This window comes from Neopsephotus bourkii, unplaced genomic scaffold, assembly GCF_033783945.1.
Source record: "Neopsephotus bourkii isolate Nb327-2 ecotype Australia unplaced genomic scaffold, CSIRO-AGI_Nbou_v1 NB_1589, whole genome shotgun sequence".
Lineage (NCBI taxonomy): Eukaryota > Metazoa > Chordata > Aves > Psittaciformes > Psittacidae > Neopsephotus > Neopsephotus bourkii.
The window spans coordinates 6,727,386-6,749,798 of NW_026902065.1; the positions used below are offsets into that span (position 1 = coordinate 6,727,386).

A 22,413-nucleotide genomic window follows, 5' to 3' on the forward strand; every position below is an offset into this window, starting at 1 on the left:
GAGAACTGAGAAATCTTTTTTTCTAATTTTTAATAAAGCAATTTGTCTTCCCCCCCCGACAGATATGTTTTACTAGAATTTTTAGCGAATAGAAAATCAAATATTTTACTGATGAGAAGTATTTAATAAGCATATTAAAGTAATTATTTTCTTGAGTGTCTCTTCTTTTTACATTCATTGTTTTTTAATACAAATAAATTACTGTTATTGGCAGTTTGAGCTGTTTATTTTGTATCTTGCTCTCTTATTAGGTGTTTTCTAGAGTTTATACATAGGAAATTACTATGTCTGAAAAGAAACAAAACCGGTCTGCTTTAAAATACTTTATTTTGTTAGAGACACAGTAATTCTATAATACATATATTAATAAGGATGTTTAATGCATAAAGAAACACTATAATGATTGAAAATGAAAGAGGCAGACTATTTTAAAAAAGGCTGAGTCTGAAATGGAAAGGTCCTTGCAATTGTGGAGTCAGCTCAGAGTCTTAAAAATTAATTAGGAGTACAAAGAGAGAGGGTCAAAAAACATGAACTAAAATGGTAATACTGAGTCCTAAATCTGGACATTCAGTAGAAGCAAGCATAGATGAAACCTTACTCTTCAATTCCATGTAGATAGTGCAAACACTTCTCAGGCAAGAAACAAGAAACAGATACATGGAATAAACATGGTGAATTATTTCTTTTTACTCCAGTTGTTGCCATGAGCTTTCAACTTAGATTGGTTCATGTAGAGCAATTACTCAGTCAATGACATGTTAACGTAAAGCAACACCGACACTTCATCAAAGCATAAAAATAAGATTATTTTGGTCTCAAACAACACATGGTAAAACATGGGGTGAACATTTTGTCTTCCAAGACTAGCTATGTGCTAAACCCAGTATAATTAATGGGAGCAGGGAACAAAACTCCAGCAGTGGGGTGCAGTGAAACCAATGCATAACTAACCTAACTGGCTTGTTCACTACCAGTTTTTACAGTGAGCTGACACTGAATACTAGCAGATTTTCTCATGTTTGTCCATGTACACATACATTCTGCATTTTCTAAAAATAACAATTCCTGTGCCATGTCACTAGCAGCCTTCCTGTGTAGAGTTACAACACTCAGGTGGGAAATTGGAGCTGGATCCTCCCTCACTATTTAGAAACAGTCACTGCATGCAAAGGGAGCTCCTCAATCCCATTTAAGGAGCCCTATTCTGCAGTCTTCACATAAACAACCTTTAGTCATGCAAATCTCCTACCTGCTTCTGAGACTTGCTTGAGAGAGTGAGTTTCAAAACTCTGTCTACAGGAGAAAAACACTCTACCTCAGGCTAAGGACACTGAAGCTGCTTTTAAAGACTGCAGCTACTCAAAAAGTATAACCCAAAGCACTTTGCTGTTTGCAGAGCTTGAATAAAATAAGCCTTTCCACCAATTCATGGGCTGTATTGCAAATGTTGCTCAGTTACCAACTCCTAAATAACAAGCCCAGGTATAGTGTGCTGGCACAGTAGCAGGTCTAACAGTTATAACTGTTGTAATAGATCAGCTATTGGTTTACACATAGGTTTTAAAATAAAAAAAAAATATTTATAATACAGAGATTTTTTTTTTTTTTTCTCAAGGGCAAAATTCAGTATTAACACTTGCTTTCAATGTAGCAATGTAGCAGAGAAAGAGCCAGCAGTCAGGCAGCCACCATCTTTACATCTTTCTGCTTCAGGTATTTTTTTACTGCTGTCTTGAAATCTAGAACTCCTAATGACATGTCTCTGAAACCCTTCTGTTATCAAAACTTGATATTATGGAATTGCTCTGAAGAAATTTGCTGTTTTTTTAACTGCTAAGTTAATTCATGAAAGACATTTTCAAAAATTCAGTACTGGAATATTTTGAGCACTCATATGATTTGTTGTTAATGTCTGAACCTGACACTGATTAAGGAAGCAGTTTACATTAAGAGTGCACTGCATGGAAGTCCCACGATGGTTTATCCTGGCTTTTGATGTGGCTGAGTTCATTTCTTCTCAGTCTACACTCAGCACGGGCTAGTAAAAGCTCCTATGTAGCTTTCAGCCTCTCTCCTGCTGCTTTACGATAGAGATACCACAAACATAAAATTACATTTTACTTGAAAAATGTGAAGACCCGTAAACATTAAATGTGAGTACAGTGAGGAGATTTATAAAGTGGATAGATGGCATTTATTTCAGATCAAGCTCTGCATCAGTCAGGAGCTGGAAAATAAAAACAGTTTGTGACAGGCAATGACCTGTTCCAATGGTTCAACGGCCCTTGTAATGAAGCTGCAATCACTCTTCTGATCTCCCATCGTCTTGTTTCTTTCTTTTCCATCTTGGGGAACTGGCACTTCCAATCTATTCTAATTTCCCTGATTCTAGGCTTTGATTTATACTGCTCTGGCTACTGTACATCCTGTCAGAGGAAGGAGTTAAAGATTCAAGGCAGAGGGAGAGGCAGCACTGACATGAGGGTGAGAAAGAACAGAGAATAATACCAGAGATTAAACTATTCTGACGGGTGACGTTGTAGCCTGTCTCACTCTATAAATATACATAATATTTTTCCTCCAGTCCTGGCTCATGTGAACAAATATCCCCCACCCAATAAAAGACCTCAAACAAAACAACCAAACAAAAAAACTCAAACCCAACCACCTATATGTAAAATGATGATCCAATATAGTGAGAGCATAGTGAATTCAGAGTTGGCACATTAGGACATCTAGGTTCTGGTCCTCTTGACATCAACAGGAAAACATTTATTCTTCCTTCTGCCTTTGTTTACTCTGATGCACAGAAGTGGATTTTCATAAGCTCTGCTTTGCTAAAACAGTGCACCAAATGAAGAACAGATTCCTTAGAAGTGACATCTTAAATAGAATTTCTCAACCTTGCTTGCTGAGACAACTTCTGTGTCTATTTGCAGGTCTCTGGTGCCCTGTCTGTGTCTTATACTCTTTTTTTGTCATGAGGCTGAGAAATTTTTGAAATATAAGAATCTCCATGTAGGCATAGATGACTGATGCCCCTACCTGAGAGTACAGTAATTACACATACTGATACGTAGTAAATATTTATTCCTGCTTCAAGGAACATCATGCACTTTGTTCATCAATCAGAAGTCTTAAGTAGAAGGATACCTTTTTGAACTCTGACTTAGCAATCAATATAAAATCAGGGAGGTAAGAACTAATACCACTAGAAATTTCAATCATAGGAGGCATAACAGTATACTTGGAGGTGATACATATTTCCATGTTACTTACCAAGGCTTCTTAAAAACCTGCTATGTTGCTTAGTTCAATAACTGTCACTGAGCAAAATATCCATTGCAAACATTTTCAGATGTTATACCCTTTATTTTCAGCATGTGTGAACAGGTTGTATGCGTGGGAGAAGTTAAGAAATGTGGGTGACAGAAATCATGAAAGACTTTGCACTCTTTTCTCAGACTGGATACCATTTCATTCTGTCAGTATTTTGTGCCAGACCTGGGGACTGTCACTCACAGTATGTAGCAGTTGATATGGCAAACATTTCTGGGGCATTTCTTCAACAGTGATGTACTACTTGAAGTGAATAAAAGAGCAGTAGCATCTGTCCTACAGTGAGCAGAAGAGACAGCAGGTGGCATAAAAACATGGCAGTGCTAAGTCAGCGGAAACATTGTAAGACTGGAATCCCTTTGCTTACTTTGCAGTTCCCAAGCATTCCAGAAAGGGGATGAGGGAGCAGCCAGATGCTGAAATGAAACTGTGAAACAGAAATTACCTTCCCAGGGAAGCCAAACCTGTCTTGGAATCACACATTTTCCGTTGGGACACACACAGGCAACCAGATTTGTACTTTTGGAGTGGACTGAACCCTGAGCTGCAGCCAGGATGGAAGAGATGCAGCACAGTTTCTATCCTGTGTGGTGGTAGTCCTGGTGTAAGCAATGAAAATGTCCCCAAAGGTAGTTTCTAGTACTGCTTACCATTTTCTTGAAGATACCCACAGTGTGGACCTGCACTTGGACTTAATGCCTCTCTAAAGACACTTACCTTTCCCTTTAAAAAGACTAGTGGACAATGCAAAATAATATCCCCTTTAGCCTTAAATTGTAACGCATCAGCATTATGGTCAGAGCATTATGGTCCTGTTGCAAACCATCTTCAAGAACAAGCTGAGATATGGAGTCAGCCAGCAGAGATTTGCAATAATTATCTAATGTGGAAAAAGGGGCAATAAATACAGTCCCTGCAGAACAGCCCACTACTCTGGTTTTGTCTTTTCTCCAAGATCTTTTTGGTTTCATATCTGTCCTTTCAGCTATGATGCTCTTGAGCCCTTCTTATAGCAAAAAGGAACAGTTGTTGGCCAGCTTATCTGACTGTCCTATTATCTGGAGTACTTTCAGCTTCTGCTTATAAATATCAAGTTATTAAATATCTTTAATTAAGATGGGAAGCTATATCACATGAGTTAAGCAAACAGACATATGCAAAAAAAAAAATAAATAATTCTAAACTAAATTCTTAATGATGAACATGAAAAACTTAAAAGTATCCCTTTGCCTTGACGTGATCATTGAAACTATTAATCAGGCTGCTAAGCTTAGCCAGCACACTTGCAGATGGACAATTCAAAATATAGGGGGAAAATATCCAATGGACAAATTAATGACAATTAACAGATTGTTCAGCATATGTCATTTTATTGTCAGTGGTCTGACGGCAAAAGAGTATCAGCTGTCTGATGAGACCAGTGACCAGTCACTTGGACTCAGAGAATGTTCTCAGAAAAGCCCATCTTCAAACAACTTTCTTTGAGGCTATTAGGCAAAAATATTCTCTCATATTGCAGGTTAATGACAATCAATTATATACAGCCATTTTCCTGTACAGAAGACTACTAATTATGTCTAATAGCCATTTGTGTTGACACTATACTCCAGTGCACCAGCCTCATCAGATGACTTGCTTGCAAACAAATTTCTTTACCATTACCCCAGAGGGTGGCACAAGCTTATAATGACCACATGAGCAAGGCTAAGTGGAGAGAGTGACAGTCTGGAATATAAGAGGATTGCATGGTTTTGTCTCACATCTATTCTTATCTATAGCTTCATGACTTTTTACCTCCTGCCTTCTCTTCCTCAGACTGGAAGGTCAGAGGTAACAACCAGACAAGCCCCACAGAACAAATTGCACACTGTTCAGAACAGTGATGCTTTCCTGTAGTGAATATGTGATACCAAGCAAGATAATAACTCTTCATGTGACTGGGTTTTTTTAGGTGATTATGTAACATATTGAATCAAAGACTTAACAGATGATGTCATTTGATGACTGGGCTGCCTCTTTTCAAAGGGTGTTGAGAAGTTCATGTTAGAAAGGAGAGGTGTATGGAAAACAAAACAGTAAGAAAGAAACTGAATGGGAAAGGTCTCTGTTTTCAATCTACTGGATGTAGATTTAAAAGAGAAATATTCCTCACTCCTCTCCCTATCCTTTGCTCATCCTTTGTCTCCCATCAGGTCTCATTACCAGAGTGTTGCTTTCCATAGAATATTTTTTTGCTGGTTTTCATAAAAACGTTGCTCCCTTCGGTTAGATGTTTAATTACAGAATTGATAGATTATGTAAAAAGAAAAAAGTGGGAAAAAGTGGAGCAACATTGGCAAAATTTATTCTTTGAAGAAACATCAAGAAAGGAATGATTTTATTTTCAGATTATTTCTCCAATTAAGCTTTTCATTTCTCACTGTGTGGCAGATAGCATAATCATCTCTGCATAAATAACAGTAAGATCAGCTGTATGACATGATCTGCTCTGTTGAGGAGAATGCAGAGTTTTTTTGCAGATTGTTTTTTTCCCTTTTCCCCCTGAGGGGCTGTAGGTAGTAATTTCAGCAAGCAGCAAGATAAAAAAAAAATGCATGAAATACAGGTATTGTATCAAATCTCATCTAGTCATGAGCTGAGCTGGCTACAAAGGATCTGGTCCTGCACCTTCAGCATGCAGGACTGCAGGATTGAGCATACAGCTGGGACGGCATGCACATAATTACTTATAGAAACCCAAACATCTATGTCATTATATTGTAAATTCTTTAAAGAAAGATCAGTTCTCATTTTCCTCACTGTGCAATTCACATTGAAGTTCAAGGAACAGAGGGATCGCAGACAACATGCAATCCTTCTCCACACTGGCACTTACCCACCACTTTCAAACAAAGGCAATGATGTTCTCCCTTTCTAGCTAAGCAACTCTCCCCCATAAGAGGACCAACAGTTGGGTTAAGATACAGCAGCAGCACTGAGAGTTACATGGAAAAACACATTGGCTCCTACCAGAGAAAGCAAGAGCATCTGTGAGATGCTACCTTGTTCTAGCACCTCTCCCCCTCTTCTCATGTCTCTCTCCTAAACACCTATCAAGTCCCAGCTTGCCAAGCCCTGATATCAGAAGAAATGTGCCGACTGACAAGGACTGGGTTAGACCCCTGCTGAAGATACACTTTAAGCACCCAGAGAGGTTCACTGTAGAGCAGCAAGAGGTCTGGCACTCAGGGTACGTGTTAATCCTTTCAGGTCATGGCAGGGAAGCTTGGGCTGGGCAAGAGATAGCAGTCTTTAAAATCCCTGTGCCTGTACACACTAGATGAGGCTGTGGTGCTCTTTTAGTGTCCAGGATGCAGCAGAATCAGAACAGGGTGTGCACAGCCTGGGTGCCCCTCTCCAACTCTGTGGCTGATTGTTGCAGCAGAATAGAGCAGGTTAAATAAGGATAGATTTGGCATGACAACTGCAGAAGTCTTCTATGTGGCCTGTGCAATAAATAATCATTACACAGTAAAGGGTAATAATTACTTCTTAATTCTGCAGTGCAGGAACTGGCTTCATGGCAGAGCACGGCAAATTGAAGAGATGGGGTGCTTCTCAGTGCAACAAAAATAAATAAATTGTTGAGATCCCTATCAAAGAGGTCTTTATAGGCCTTCAAAATAAGTAAATGATTCATCTTTATGTAGTTATTACCTTTTGTCTATCTGCTCAGCTGCAAAAAATATTCTCCCTTCCTGGCTGTTGTTGTACTTTTAGTTTTCTTCCTTGGTTTATGAAGCAATAAACTGCAGCAAATGAAATCTTTACTTAGAGCCTTTTTTGTGAAAATAAATAAAGAAAGAAAGAGAAAGAGGAAAAAAATAAGCCACCACAATCCAAACACACCAAAACAAAAAACAAAACAAGAGAGCTCTCCTGGGGTTTTCTCCTTGTTCTTATTGTTGTATTGCATTAAGAACACTTCCAGAGGGTTAGGAAACAATTTTAACCACAGCCTCCTCATGCCTTGAAGGAAAGGACTGAAGAACCCTTTCTTTATACCACCTACTCAAGCTGGAATAAAAGTTAAATTGAGAGGTTTTCACCTACTAAGATATGCAATCAGGAGTTTTGCTCTTCCCCATTGATTCAAACTGAATGTTGCATGTAAAGTGTATCAGAAAAAGCAGAGAATGCATTTCTCCTTTGCTGTTGTGCTGTAGGCATTCGTTATGCCATCACCCTTAGCACTGAATCAACACATGCTCAGCTGGTCTTGTGGGGGAAACTGCAGTGGGGAAACTTGATGTTTCAACTGTTACTCAAACAGTGGGGAAAAAGAAGGGGTAGGTTCTCATTCAAGTCACAGGCAGAAAGATCCCCTTTGAGAGAGATAGCAGCCAGTCTGTGCCCTAGATCACACAAAGAAAAGGTGATTCAGTCTCCAGTGAGAATGATTCTTCAGAAACTGCACCTTTTACTCAAAGCAGCCATAGCCAATGCCTCTCCCTGAACCGCAGAACATTTGACTTCTAGGGTGCCACTATGTCAACTAGTCACATCTTCCCATACAAGGAAAATACTGCTTTTGCTGGTTTGTGTGGTTAAAGGCTTTCTCTCTGCAAATCTGCAGCCTGCTTTCCCTCACAGCCCTGCACACTCCCATTCAGGTTGCTGGGGTGTTGTTTTCAGATGCCCTGGGACAGTGTTTTCCCCTCACTGTTCCCATGCTGTTATTCTCATGCTGCTATCTTTACAGTCATGCACTTACACACCCCAACAGTGTTTCTGTGGTGGGTTCTCGTGGGCAGTTATTGCCACCAGTGAGAGACTGAGACTTTTCCCCCCACTTTTGCTACATTTTGGTTATAGCTTTTGAGTAATGCAGGGAACACAATAATGTTCATATGCACATAAGCAACTGACCATGCAGCCCCTGCCCCTATTAATGCATGTTCTCTCCAATCAACACTAACAGTAAGTAGTAAGAAGCTCAGGGTTTCAGCATGTGTTGCTGGAAACTCTATAGTTACTCTAGAAAGAGTGTTAGGGGTAGAACCAGCTTTTCCACATCAGAGGACAGCCAGGAGAGGTCAGGAAATCATTGTTTCTCTTCCCAGCTGAGTGCCATGAGGAAAACTTCCCTTCTCCCTTCTATTTCTCCTCTTTGTTTTATTTTCCCCTGGCTTATGTTTTCCCCAGTTTTTCACAGTTAGAGTCAACGTAGGCCATCAGCTGTGGACTCCACTAATAAATCTCCATGCATGTAAACCTGTCTCAACATCGCTTGAGCAAAAAGCTGTAGTGGGAGGGAACTTCTATTACACTAACACATATAACATAGACCATGTATTAATTTATGTTGTTTATTTGGTTTACATATGTATCACCACACATATTGAGGAAATCACCAAATGACTGAAATGGGTTGGGAAAAGTAAAAATATCAATTCTGGCGATAGATGTAGGAACTGATAACTTTGAGGTGAAAGGCATGCTAAACTATAAAACAACCTAGCAAACTTAGCTACTAGCTACTAGCAAAGCAAACTCAACTACTTTCCATTGTCCTCTTTTTAGAATAACCTGGAGAATGCTATTGAAATATTTATTAAGAGAAAAAATAACTCACTGGGGCCTGTCATGCTATATCACCTACCTGAACATTGCCCACTGGTTTCTAAAACCTACAAACACTGCCCCAGAAAAAAATGCATTGCTAATTTGTGTGGCATGGGCCTGGCTCTCCTTTGCCTCTCGTATTTTGGAACATCTATGTATATATAAAATAGCTTTGAAGTATAGCCCAAGCAGAGCTGCAGCTTTTTACAAGCATGTGGGTAGCAAGGAAAGGAATTAAGTTCCAGATAAAATGGAACCAAGCACATGTTTTTCTTGAGATTAATTTTGCTTTGCTTGTTGAAGATTTTGGCGTACAGATAAAAATATTGTACCTAAACTTGGATTTCTAAAGCCAGAGTCAAGAACACACACTAACAGCTTGATTTTTTTAAGCAAGCAATATGGCTAGAAATCGTTTTTACAGATATTCAGTAGAAAATGTGGGGCCTTCAGCTATTACGAGCTTGGAAATTTAACACTGTTGTTGTGTGGGTTTCTTAATAAACAGAAAGCTTGGTTTCTACTCATTTCAAGGCTTTTCAACTCACCTTTAAGTTCATGCCTTTAAATTGGCATGTAGTTGCAGAACAAAGCAATGCTGCAGAGGTGAAAGAATGATGTTGTGATTCCCATGGGTTCATGGTCATAACATGAAAACTCTGACCTAGACAGCTTTCCAATAAGCCTATGTCTCAGCACTAAGAGAAATAGAAGATATCAGTAAAGCAGAGATCATCTTCAGAAAGTGTCTCCATGATAAATTCAGCTTTAGTTTTCTGTTCTGTAATGTTCTTGTTTTCTAGGACTCACTAGTTAAGAGTATTGTGTAAGCCCTGATACAGAACATGATACAGAGCTTTGAGAAGGCTGTGATTTTGGAGCTCTCAAGTGAAAAGCAAGAAGAAGGAATCATCTCAGTGTTTGGAAGGGGCAGGTTTGCTCTAATGAAGTAAGAAATTGCATACATGCAACTGCTGAGGGAGGCTTCCTCTTTATCATATTTAAAGGAGTGCAAAGGTCTCTCTCAATGCCTGTCACATCCTTCCTTATTTTTGGAGTGTATAGATTCATAGTTCCAGTTTATCTGTTGGAAACAGAAGACTGAATAAGAAGAGTTGAAAGAACAACTCTCCATAAGCCAGATCACCTGCTGTCCTTTCTCAAAAGCAGCTAGTAAAAAAGAGCAAAGGCAATGGGCAAACAGTGATTCTACGCCAGCATACATTTCAGAGGCTAAAACAATTGGTGGTGTAGGGAACTCCCTGTGACTTTATTCACATCGCAAAGCTTCAGGTAAGTTTGTTTGGGTTTTGGTTTGTTTCATGTGGGGGTTTTGTTTGGGATTGGGTTTTGGGTTTTTTTCTGTATTGTGTCTAATTTGATCATTTTTACTCATTACAATTTGGAACCAGAAACACATCCTGGGACACTGAGTGCCACAGCTCAACCATGCAGTGTTTCTTAAAAAAATTCTGTCTGTTAATATCCACCTGAGACCTCTGCATCTGTGGTTGTGGAAAAACCCAAACAAACCCTGTTCACCTTCTCTGTCTCTTCAAGGTTGCTTAGACCACATGTATTCTTCATTAGTCATATCATCTCTGGGATTATGTGTCCTAGTCTGTTGAGGTCTCCTCTCTGGAAGGCAGGTAATTCTCACCACTTTTTTGTCACGTTCTTGTGTACCTTTCTCGGTTCCTCTCTTTCCTTGCAGTGCTAGCATGGATGGATAGAACTGCTGAGGGTTTAAGGAGATCTATCATAGACCTGCTCCAGATAGATGCTGCTGGGAGATATCCCATGTATAGCTGTCTGTATCAGCAACACACAGGGGTGAAAGGAAAAGCTATTACTCTCTGAAGAGAAATATCAGGTTCATGCTATAAGCTAATTTTCATATGGAACAAAAAGCAACCAAATGTTTGAAAGATACGTCATTCGTTTCTATGGATGTCCAAAATTTAGTTAAACTTCCTCTGTGCAGACTGTTACAAAAGTGCTCGCAAACACTTTAAAATCTAAAGAGGAAGGGCAGACAAATCATGTGAGAATGCATGTGTTATCTTACACATTTTCCACGTTAAGAGCTGAGGTACAGGAGTTTGCTGAGTTTGTCCAAGGCCATTTCAGCAACCTGTTGTGAAACCAGGAATACAGCCTTTGCCACTGTTTTCCAAAAAAAGTAACAAGAAAATTACTCCTCATCTTTTTAGTTATGTGTCATTTCCACACCCCACTTTGATTTTTAAGAGGCATTAAAAACAATAATGTAGAACATTGTCAGATTTGTCATTTGAAAGAATGGCAATACTTGAGTTATCTTTGTTTTTTTAAACCAGGTATTTCGCATTCTCCTATACTTCAAAGTAGGAGATAGTCTCACTTTTTTGCTAAAGAAAGGAAGAGAGATAGTTACAAGCTCTTCTCAGACAAAATAGACAAAATGCTTTTCTTCATCTTCTTTCTTTCTCTTTCCTTACTTATTTCCAGTTGTATATTCTTGGGTTTTTTCCCTTTACTGAATCACATCACAAAATGATTAATAACAGTAGGATATTCCTTGCAGGGAACTGCTTCTGATATCAAAACCTTTCAGTAAAGTTCCCTACGTTCACTCCCAGTGGAGAAGATTGTGAAAATGACTTGCAAACATCAAACAGACATTTTTAATGAGAATTTAACAGTGACCCCCTTCATGTGTTCTTTCCTTCTAGTGGTTGGTAAGTGTGCTGGCTATCACAAATGTCAAAAGCAGAAGGGCAACTTGTATTACCTTCCTTATTCTCTGTTTTTCCTTATATTTAAGAACATTCTACGTCTGGCTAAATGTAGAAACTTTACAACCAAGTTGCTCTGCTTATACCCTTACTGCTAGGGCTCAAGGTCAGACCTGCGAAGGCACGACATTGCCAGGTTAAATATAGCATTTTGATTGGTGATAGTAGCCTCTCCTTTCATGTCACTCATGTTCTGACAGCTTTCATCAGCTGAGAATACACTGCTAGAAAAGTGAAATTAGTGTGGGTGAAAGACGCCAGTAGTGGATCAGATCAGTTTGCAGCTTACCCTTGTCATGGAAAAGCAACAGCAGAGAAGACAACCCTCTGGCTAGTTCTCCTTCCCTAAAAGCCAGTCTTCCCTCGACATGCATGTTCAGCAACAGTTCTAGAGTTCAGTCAGGAAAAAGTTGTCTGTATACTTTTCCCTATTAACCCCCTCACGAAGGTTCCCACAACCAACCCTCATCTGCCTTAATTTTCCACACATATATTAATTTACTGCCAAGCAATATTATGTATAAAATGGAGTGAACCGAATTTCCTACCATAGCAGAATGCTGCTCGATGCATAGGAAAGTAAGTCTCAGAGACAACCTTTTTTAATACATCATCTGGCCTTGGTATCAATTGACGTGTGTGAAGTACTACACTTAATCTACCATAATAACAATAATGAATACATAGACATGTAATATTCCTCAAGACTAGTAACAATAATAGTCTTCAAGAACACTAGGTAGTGTTGGAGGAAAAAAGTGTACCCTCTCTGTCCACACATGGACATTGCTCCATCCATGTGCTCTGCTCTCAAATTCCACTGAATTAATCTGTTTTAGATGAGAAATTAGTATTGGAGCAGCGGGGAGCAGGAACATGAGCAAGTCCTTATAATTTTTGCAAACAGTTCTGATGCAGTTTATGATCTGAGCAAGGTCATGGCATTGTGAACCCTACTTTGGTAAGTTTACCTCTGCTTAACATTGGCTAAGCTGAAAATACACAGAACTGCGTAAAGCCCCAGGCCTAGATCCAGACATTAAACATTAGCTTTAGTTTATTTCTCTCTTTTCACTTTTTCAGATAATCCTGATTATGAGATCTGCTTTATTACATGTAAAACTGGCCTTGTTGACCATTTATTTTCTCTTATTCCTCACCAAAATCTGGAGCAGTTAGGAGCTTCAGTTTCTTTTTTTTTTTTTTTTTTGAGAGATGGTGAACATTTTAGCTTGCCCTCAGTTCTGAACAGAATCTTTCCTGATAATCAGTTCCTAAAGACTCCATTTTCCAACACCCCAGTGCGAAGAAAGTCCCTGTGGATGGAGTTTGTCTGGTCCTGTTTTCACGTGTCAACACCACAGCTGAACCTCAATACTGGACAAAATGCATTCAATGAATCCCCACAGAACTGTCATGAAACCAGGGAGAGTTACACTCTCCACCTCAGGCTGCCAAACCTGAGCATACCTGGAGGGTAACAAGAGTTTGTCTCTGACCTCAGCAGGCTTTGTGTCAGGCTGCAGGAAAGAGTCAAAGATCAGGCAGGAGGTTGGTGGCGTGGTCAGGAGCTTATCCATGATCATCTTGGTCTTGGTGCAGTGTGCTAGGTATAAAAATATCCTTCTTTGATTAAATCCTAATGCTTGCACAAAGCATTATCGTGCTTAGTCCTGGAAATGTCTGGGATATTGAATGTGTTATATGGAGAGAGATCAAAGAGGTATTTAAGTCTAATAAAATGGTAATCATGGATGACTTCACCCACCTCTACCTTGGTAGGTTGACTGGTACATGAGGATTAAAAAAAGTGATTTCTAGAATAACTGGAGGATGTAACAGTATGTGTTCTTAACTTAGTCTTAAGTAACTGAAGAAATCAGACAGTCAAACCACTGAATAGTAATGAACTTATTACTACGTTAAGAGTGTGAGGTTAAAACTGATAACAGTTATTGAACTGCTTTAAAAGTAGTGGAGGTAGAAAAAAAAAAAGAAAAGCAAAAAATAAAACAAAAAGAAAGAGAAAGTAAAACCCATAGATTTTACCAACAGTTTCTGATTCAGTGAAGTCATGCAGAAAGCAAACTGAAAAGCAAGTTAAAAAAAAAAAAGGTATTGTGAAATGTTAAGGACCAAGGGGTAGTTTGAGCCAAGCAACCAGCTTTCAGGAAATGACACTTCATCTCTAGTGAAGGCCTTGGCTCAGAGAGTGAAATTATAATAAAACACAAGCAAAATATCAACCATAAATAAAGAGGTCCAAGGATGAGCTAAATGACTTTGGGGGCGGGGGACAGAAAAGGGAGCTGCAGGACTTTTCTGAAAAGTCTTAAATTCACCCAGTTTAGGAGGGAACCAATGGGTTCTGTTGCATATCCAAGAGGATAATGGGAATAATTAAGGAGCAAAAGGAATTTGAGGAGGTTCCAAATGATTCATTTGGGTAAATCTTCCCCGCAAATGATGCTGTACCATTGTCTACGCTACACTTATTCTTTTCAAGACAACAAAGGACATGAGCTATCAGAATGTGAAACATTGGAAGTGGAAACACTGGAACAAACAGATAAACTAAGCAGCAGCATATCACAAGGACCTTACGGTTTATATATGCAAGGGTTTGGAAAGCATTTGAAAATGAAGTGGCTGCACTGATAGCAAAAATAAGTAAGCTGTTGCTGAAGTCAGATACACTACAGAAGGACTGCAGGGGAACAGCAAGCATACCTATCTTTAGGACAGGCACTAGACTGATCTTAGGTGTTACATACTGAAAAGTCTTATTTCACTTCCAGGTAAATTGATTCAAACTAACAAAAAAAATAGAATTACATACAGTAGCGAAAAAATAACCAGTTTGCTAAAAAAAAAAATTGTCTCTTCTATAATTTTTTTGAAGCATCAAGCTAATAGACCAAGAAAAACAATCTGATAAATGTGTGTATATGTATAATTATTTGCATATCTTCTTAAATTGTTTGACAAACTTCGTTTGAAAAATATAAATCTTTGTAAAATAAGTACCTTATTATTGCAAGTTGAAACACTTTAGGAGAAAGAAAGCAGGAACTACACATGATCATTTTTCACTGTAAAAGATCAACAGTTGGGTTGCCTAAGATTCTATACCATGTATAACTTCTTTACTGAAATTATTGCTGTTAGAAAATGGGAATAAGAATTGAAACATTTCAGAGTATAAGTAAGCTGGGTGAACCTAGCATTTAAATGGCAGATGGAAATGAGTGTTGGCTGATGCAGAACCATCACAGGTGGAGTGAAATTCTTAGAATCCTTCCTGAATTCTAAGCCAGCTGTGACCACTCAAGGAAGGATATTGGCATCATCATTGACAACTCAGTTGCAAATCCTGTTCAGTTACAGCAATGGTCAAAAAAACCCCGCAAACCCAACAGACAAAACAAAATTTCCATTAGTGGATAGAAGGAGTACAAGGTGTTAAAATGAAAAAAAGTTTTATTGTATAAACCGGTACAAGCCAATAGTCCTCACCTGGAAAGCACTGGTCAATACATCATCAAAAAAAGGAGATAGCAGAATTAGCAGACTTTAAGTCATGCAAAATGAGTGGCAACCCTGGGACCCTAACTGAGAAAAGTAAATGACTTGAGTAAATGAATGGCGCCTATATAACGAACTGAGTGCTCCTGTTAGCCTTGTCACACCATATAACAGAGAGGTAGCAATAACATTGAAAGACAACTAATTTAAATAGAGCAAAGGTTGACTGAAGTGTGATTTTTGCCAAGAAAATATGTAATTAACCTACTGAACTCACTGCTGTCACTAAGGTAGTGAATTTACTAGGAGTCAAAACCAGATCAGTTGCTTATCTGGCCAGTGAGTATACCTGCAGTTTGTCTAGAACTGCCAGAAGTTTCCATTTGGTGAGGAAGTCAGGTATCTGTTTTCATTTGAAATGGTCTCTGGGCTGTGAGAAAACACAGGCCAGTGGGTATTAAAACATTTTACTTGAGGGCATTGCGTATGTCTAGGGCAGTGTTCCCAGCACCTGCCTCTGAAGTGTGTGGTAAGGGACATTTATAGAGATGCTATATTGGACAAGACAAAACACCTGCCTGATCCAATGTTGTTATCATTATCTTTCAATGTATTTTAACTGGATGACTGATGCATTTTGAAAAGGAACATAATGAATAATGATAACAAATAACAAAATTTTTGTTAATTATTCATGCTAACATTCATGAAACTCTAGAGATGTATGAATATTTTCATTAATAAATCATCGGTCACCAGCTTGCACTAAATGACCTTAGAAATCATAGTGGAATGAGCTTGTTTCCATTATTCATGAATAAATGTATGAATAATTTTCAATATATGACCACTCTGCTTTCTAATTGACTAAATATGAGATAAATAAGCATAAAATAGGCATCAGTAATTCATTGCAATGCCAGGAGAAAGCAGGAACCTCTGAAAATCCTGTGTGCTGCACCAGAAATTTACTGTTTTCCATGGGCAGATTTTGCTATTTTTTATTTCTCACATGCTGGAATAGATTATAAAAACAAAGGGTCTGATCTCCAAAGTTTAAGGATCATCCTATTTCCACTGAAATTAAAAGAGCTTACATATTCAGGCTACCTGAAGATTCTGACCCAGAGAGATTACTAAGCAAGAGAATTCATTTAAGTTACTAGGTGTATTTTATCTCCTTGGTTCCCAACGCTAATTTTCACAACGATTCAGAAGAAAGATCTATGAAGACATTTTTTGTCTCATTTCACTTCTTTCTAAAAAAAAAAAAGAACAAAAGAACGAAAGAACAAAAAACAATAAAGAACCCAACGCCTGCCACAGTTTACTCAGAGCTTGAGGAAAACCCTAAGAGATGTTGGTTTACAGAATTTCTCACCTATTTGTGCTGTGGCAGCTCATAGAGATCTTTATTTTCACCACTGTCAGAGGTGCCCCATACTATTCCCATTGCTGATCATCACATTGCTTTTCCCTTTCAGCAGAAACTGGTGAAACAGAGCTGTTCCATGAATGGTTGTCAAAACACTGGCGTATTCTAATTACAACACTTAATATGTTTTTGTGAAAGTAAAATTCTGAGCTCAATAAACCAGAACACGAGAATAAACCAGAAGTAATTAAAGTCAACAGAGTCACTCATGATTTGAAAGAATGTAATTAAGATCAGAATCCAGCCCATGAGAGTCAAAAGAGATACTGGAAAGACAGAAATCAGAGAATCGTCTTATCCAAAAGAAAACAGAAGGCTCTCAGCAAAGCAGCTGGCCCTAAATTATTGTCTGTTTCATTTTATCCTTATCATATTCTTAAAAATGAATACATGAAGCCCATGGACTACTGAAATCCCATTGTATATCTTACTCCCATTTGCAAGCATTCTTTAGGAAGTGCTCAATGAAAATGAGATGAAATTTATTTCACCCTGTTCCATCCTCCTGGGACTTACACTTACATTATATGTAATGTAAGTCTTTTTGGAACACCTGCTGATATGTGTCCTCTGCAGGGAATAGATGGTATTAGATATAGGAAATAATACAGCTTTAAGGGTAGGACAGATAGCTCAAAATGCCTGGCAGCTCCATAGGCTAAAACATTTTTACATAGAAACAAGCTTAGGGCCCAAGGGAAAGGGATGCAGCGCTTTAATACAACTGCAGGGATAGCCTTATCTTTTAATTCTGCCCACTTGCATCAGGGAGATGTGGGAAGGCAGTGGGATAAGTCAGCAAGAGATCCCTACTCAACCTGGTGTGGAGGGCTAGACAATACAATCTGCTAGGCACAGGCGGCTGGTGTTCAGCTGGTGGGACGAGGGCATGAAGTAGGCAAGTCTACATCTTTAGGGCATCTCTGATCCAGGAAAAGCCATGGAGACCCTGGCAAACATAAAGCTATCTTTACCAAAATATAGGAACTGGAAAAGATGGCTAGGGTGACGTGTGGGATGTGCTAATTGTCTCATTTAGTTACAGCCGTCCTCAATGCTTGATCCTTTGTGCAACCTGGTTCTTTAAGATGGGAAACCAGGCCCAAATTTAACAGGGCTTCAAAAGCTATCATACAGTTTAAGCTTTTTAAGATTTAAGGCTACAAGCATTTGTGAAAAAGTTACCCCTGTCATTCATATGAGCTAGATCTAAGCTCCCTCAGCTTTTCTTATCCTGATTGCCATTGTCTATGCACCCAAAGGGCCCACAGAAGGTCAGGGGTGTGGTTTCACAGGTGAGTAATCCTCTTCTATGCATTCAAACCTCTGAGAATTAGCTGCAGGTTGCTTCAAGCTGTGAAGCTCAAACCCAGAGAGATCCAAAATTTGTGAACAAATGGCTAGATAAAGATTGGGCTTCCCAGATCTTATTTCTTCTTACTGCTTTCTCCACAATTTAACCCACCCCAGCATTAATTTCTGGGTGACCAAAGGAGGACCAGTTGAGTCCCGTCTGCCTTTTATCTTTTGTAGCTTGGGATTTAGAAGAAGGAAGATCTGACTGGAGACAGACACTGGAAGGAATATCCTTAACTCACACCACTTGTTCCTCTCCTTCCCCCGTAATGTGATAGGAAGCCTCACAACTCTTATGCCTGGGGATGCTTTCCCTCACCCTCCCTCTAGCACTAGAGGGCTCAGAGATCTGAGCTTTGGGCTGAAAACCCATCTCTCTGTGCATCCTCACTTTCCCCTAAATTGAACTCAACTTTCAAAGAGGTCTTGATGTCACAGAAAGAGAATCAGCTTCATAATTACTAGTTTGTCTGTGTTTCCCCATGCTCTACTGCTATGGAAACGCAACCAGAAAATAAGTCTTTTGCACGTGGGTCACAATATTAGCGGAGAAGTCTGGGTGAACAGGTGAGTAGGTTACAGGAGTAAAGTAGGGCAGAGTAACTGCCTGGGACTGTATCAACAACAGTGGGAGATTTCATGATAGGTGTCCTCAAAAGATTACTGAACTAGACACCCAACAGGCTGAAACATCTAAGCACATAGTGCAACTGAGAACCATGAAACACACAAAGGGAGTCAGCGCAGAGATGGCAACCAAAATGATAGTGGGACATGAGACTGAACATGCAGGCAAAGAAAAAAAAACACAAAACAAACCATGCTTTTGTTCACAGATGCTATATTTCATTGATGTCCTTGGTTTTTCCCTTTTTGTGTCTTAGTCTCCCTCTTGGGTGATGGCACAGCTTGGCACAGCTGCCACTCATTCCACCTTCCCAGGACACTCCTGATCACACATGGTCCAGATCTCCCCAAATTCTGCCCAGATGCAGAGTTGCAAACTTCTCAGTAGAGAGTATTACTTAAAATCTTAATTTTGGATGGGAGAAGAACATGAGCTCTCCTTTTCATTATTTTGCCCTTGATCCAAAGCAACTTGGGGACTTCCTAGACCTCTCTTCTCAAGTATTAAGCCTCTTTCCTGAGCGGACTGCAATGCAGAGATCATGGAGTGCTGCAGGAAGGGGCAGAGAGGGCAGTTTAGTGGGGCACATGCTCGTCAGGTGAATGAGCCAATAGAACTTCTCACTCTCCTGATGCGAAAGCGAACAGCACTGCTTTTGCAGCCCAAAGGTCCTTCAGAAGGGAAGTTCGACAAAAGTTATAAAGAGCCTGAAGGAGAGAGGGAGAGGATTCTGTGTAGCTTAACGCAGTTTATAGATGAGTCACCAAGAGCGGCTGGTGTCGTAAACCGCATGATTGAGGCTGGTATGTATTTAGACAGAGGCTGTGATTGCAGGCATTGCAATACCATAAAAACAGGCAGTGAGCCTACTTCTGATATCCTGTGTTATTATCTTGTATTACCTTCCTCATTAGCAGTCTTTTTTTTTTTTTCTCTTTTTTTTTTTTTTTTTTTTTTCTCTTTTTTTTTGGGGGGGGGGGGGGGGGGAAGTGTGGTTGGTTTTGTTTGTCTATTTGTTTGTTTGTTTGTTTTTCCCAAAACTGAAGAAGCAGGCTGTCAAGCATAGGTTGGCTCTTCTGTTTTCTGCCCTTGTCTTTTTCCCTTTTGGCAAAAGAAGATATTCCTTAAGGGATAGGGACAAGCCGATGTGTGCAACCACACTAGCTGACACATAAAAATGGGGAGAGATAGATACTATTCTGGCTAGATTTGCACTGAGAATGATCCTATCCCCAGAGTCCTCTTCTAGTTGAAAAGGAAGCTGCCTGTTCTTGCCCTAAGGGAACTTTAGCACATGAAAATAGAAGGAAAAAACAATCTTACAGGGGAGGGAGGAAGTTTCTCTTGCCCTTTCCCCAGTGAAGGGGTAAAGATTCTCCCCTAGGCCCGAGGGAACGAGTTACAAGTCCTGACAGCCTCTCCCCAAAGCTGGCATGGGACCCACTCTGTGAAGGCAAAGCCCCTCCACGGCAGCACCAGCTGCCTGGCAGGGGGACGGGTGAAGGGGAGAAGCCATGAAAGCCTTGCCACTTCCAGCCTGCCAGCTCTCCCATCATCCTGGCATCTGGCCAGCTGCGCGGAAGGGTCGAGCGCGGCGCTGGGTGCACACCGATGGCGAAGAGTGAAAGCAAGAGGGGCTCTAGCCGGGCAGATGTCTGGGCGCGACTTTTACATAAGAATAAGCACCCCGGAAAGCACCTTGCCCCTCCAAAGCCTCCGAGGCTCTGGGGAGCACCAGCACCTCCATGCCTCAGAGCTGTTTCGGGAGGCAATTTTCTCCCACAGCATACAGCAGCTCGCTCCTTCTGGCCGCAAGCACCCCGTGGCGGCAGCACGAGAGAAAAGGAGCCCGGAGTCACGGCAGTGACCGGCTCAGCCCTGCCGAGGGCTCACTCGGGGCGAGCCGGCCGGCCCTGGAGCACCTTACCCCTTCGTCCCTGGCTCCCTCGGTGCGCAGGGGACCGGACCCCAGGCGCATGGAAGCGGGTAGGAAATGGGCCAGGGAAACCCCATCCCTTCCCCGCCTCCTGCAGCGCTCCCCCTCCGCGAGGCAGGACGTGAGACCTGAGGCAGAGGAGACGAGCACTGACCCCGGGCAGGTGCACGCTTCACAGGAGGGAGGCTGAGGGGCGAGGGACCGCACTGACATATCTGAAGCCTCCTCCCCTTAGACCCCGAATCCCTGCACGGTCCCTCTGCTCCGCGGGCAGAGTCCGATCCCCGGGGACAGTTGTGCTCACCGCTCCCGATGATATTTTGCAGGACTCATCAACAAACATGTCACAGCGGGATTTAAGGATAGTCCGGGAGATGCCCCTGTGCCGGAATGCAGCATTTATAGATATAAAAAAACACGTGGACAGCGCTTAGAATATGTGAGGATTCCTCTAATTCGAGCTACTGCGTCTCTCCTTCTCTGCTGTACCATGCTAGACTAGATCCTGGGATGAATATCGCAGTTGTAACTCAACAGAGAAAGGCTGGGAACAATCCCTTTGCCCTCTCTCTTCTTGCTGCCTTTCCTCTGTGACCTGCACCTCTATGGAGTCTTTCAGGAAAAGTTTCCCTATGTTTTGTTCTGCTCCTTCTAGCAGGAAGTAAAACGTAAGCTCGTTTCTTGGACATGATTTTCTTGGCGGGAGCTTTCCTATGACAGCAGCGGATGAAATCCTATCTGAAGCAAGGAAGGGGCGGAGGGTAGAGGACGAGAAAGAAAAGCGGCGGCGGAGTGGGGGGGAGTGTGTGGGTAAGACAAAAATAAAACAGACAGAAAAAGGAAATTCAAAACAGGAGAGAAAAAGTCAGTAAAAGCCAAAGCTTTCCTACCTGCGATCCAGTTAGCAGAAGTTGCATCCCATCCCGCTGCGAGCGGCTGCTGCGAGCGGCGGCTACAGCGTCGCGCCGGCTCTGGCGGCAGAGGCGGGCGGGCTGCGCGCATCAGAGCCCCGGGGCGGCCGCTTTATCTTTCTCTTCCATATCTTCCGAGAGGAGGGAGGGGGGTTGGGGTGGGGGGAAAGACAGATTACTTGGTACCGTGATAATGGGGGGAAACAGTTTGGAAGCTTTAAACGAGAGGTAACATTGCTTCGGCTGACGGAGTTTTTGTCTCTCCTTTGCTCGCCCACTCCCTCCCACATGCACGGGCACACACACACACACACACACTCACACCCTGGTCGGCCCTGGGGAATCCCTGCTTCGGCTCAGCCAAGCTGAGGTTTCGAAAAAGGAATCGATAAATAACGCAGAGCAATAGAGCTGTCAAACCTGGCTTAACGGTTTACACAGGACTGGAGAAAACAAACCCAAAACCAACCATAAACTGGAACTCGTTAAGAGAGCTGCTAATAATTCGTACTTCCCCCAGCGCTTCTGAGACAAGGAGGGCAAGCTGCCACTTTGAGGGAGGAGGGAGGCGGGGAAGAGGCTGGGGAACGGGAAGCCTAGGTGGGCATCTCAGGTGAATGCCCTTTCTAGGGTGCTGTGGCTGTGGGTCCCCTTGCTGCCTACCGGTGGGGCTGGGAATAAGAGATGCGTGGGGGTGTGTGAGCGTGAAGTGGGCTCGATTAGCTGCAATGGGCAGACAATTTCTGCGGAGAATATTTACAATTTTCTTTCAATATGACAGGATTAGTTGCTGTTGAAGGTTCTCCTCCAATGAGATCAGCACTGCTTTCTGATTTGGTGGCTTTGCTGAATAGAAATTACTGGTTCTTGTTATCTCTCAAAACACTCTCCCCTCTTCT

General features: G+C 41.1%; 1 protein-coding gene across 2 annotated transcripts in view; it reads right to left on the bottom strand.

Moving 5' to 3' along the window:
* The window catches only part of CHRM2 (cholinergic receptor muscarinic 2), a 91,527-nt gene extending 69,485 nt beyond the window's left edge, over positions 1-22,042 (bottom strand). Inside the window, exons 1-2 of one of the 2 annotated variants that reach the window (XM_061372006.1) lie at positions 21,935-22,030; positions 21,494-21,645 (exon numbers count right to left, since the gene is read on the bottom strand). The gene's annotated coding sequence lies outside the window, so the exon portion shown is untranslated. Of the gene's footprint in view, positions 1-21,493 lie in introns of both variants that reach the window. The other variant, XR_009728279.1, reaches the window with a different exon arrangement.
* Positions 22,043-22,413: the final 371 nt, after the last annotated feature.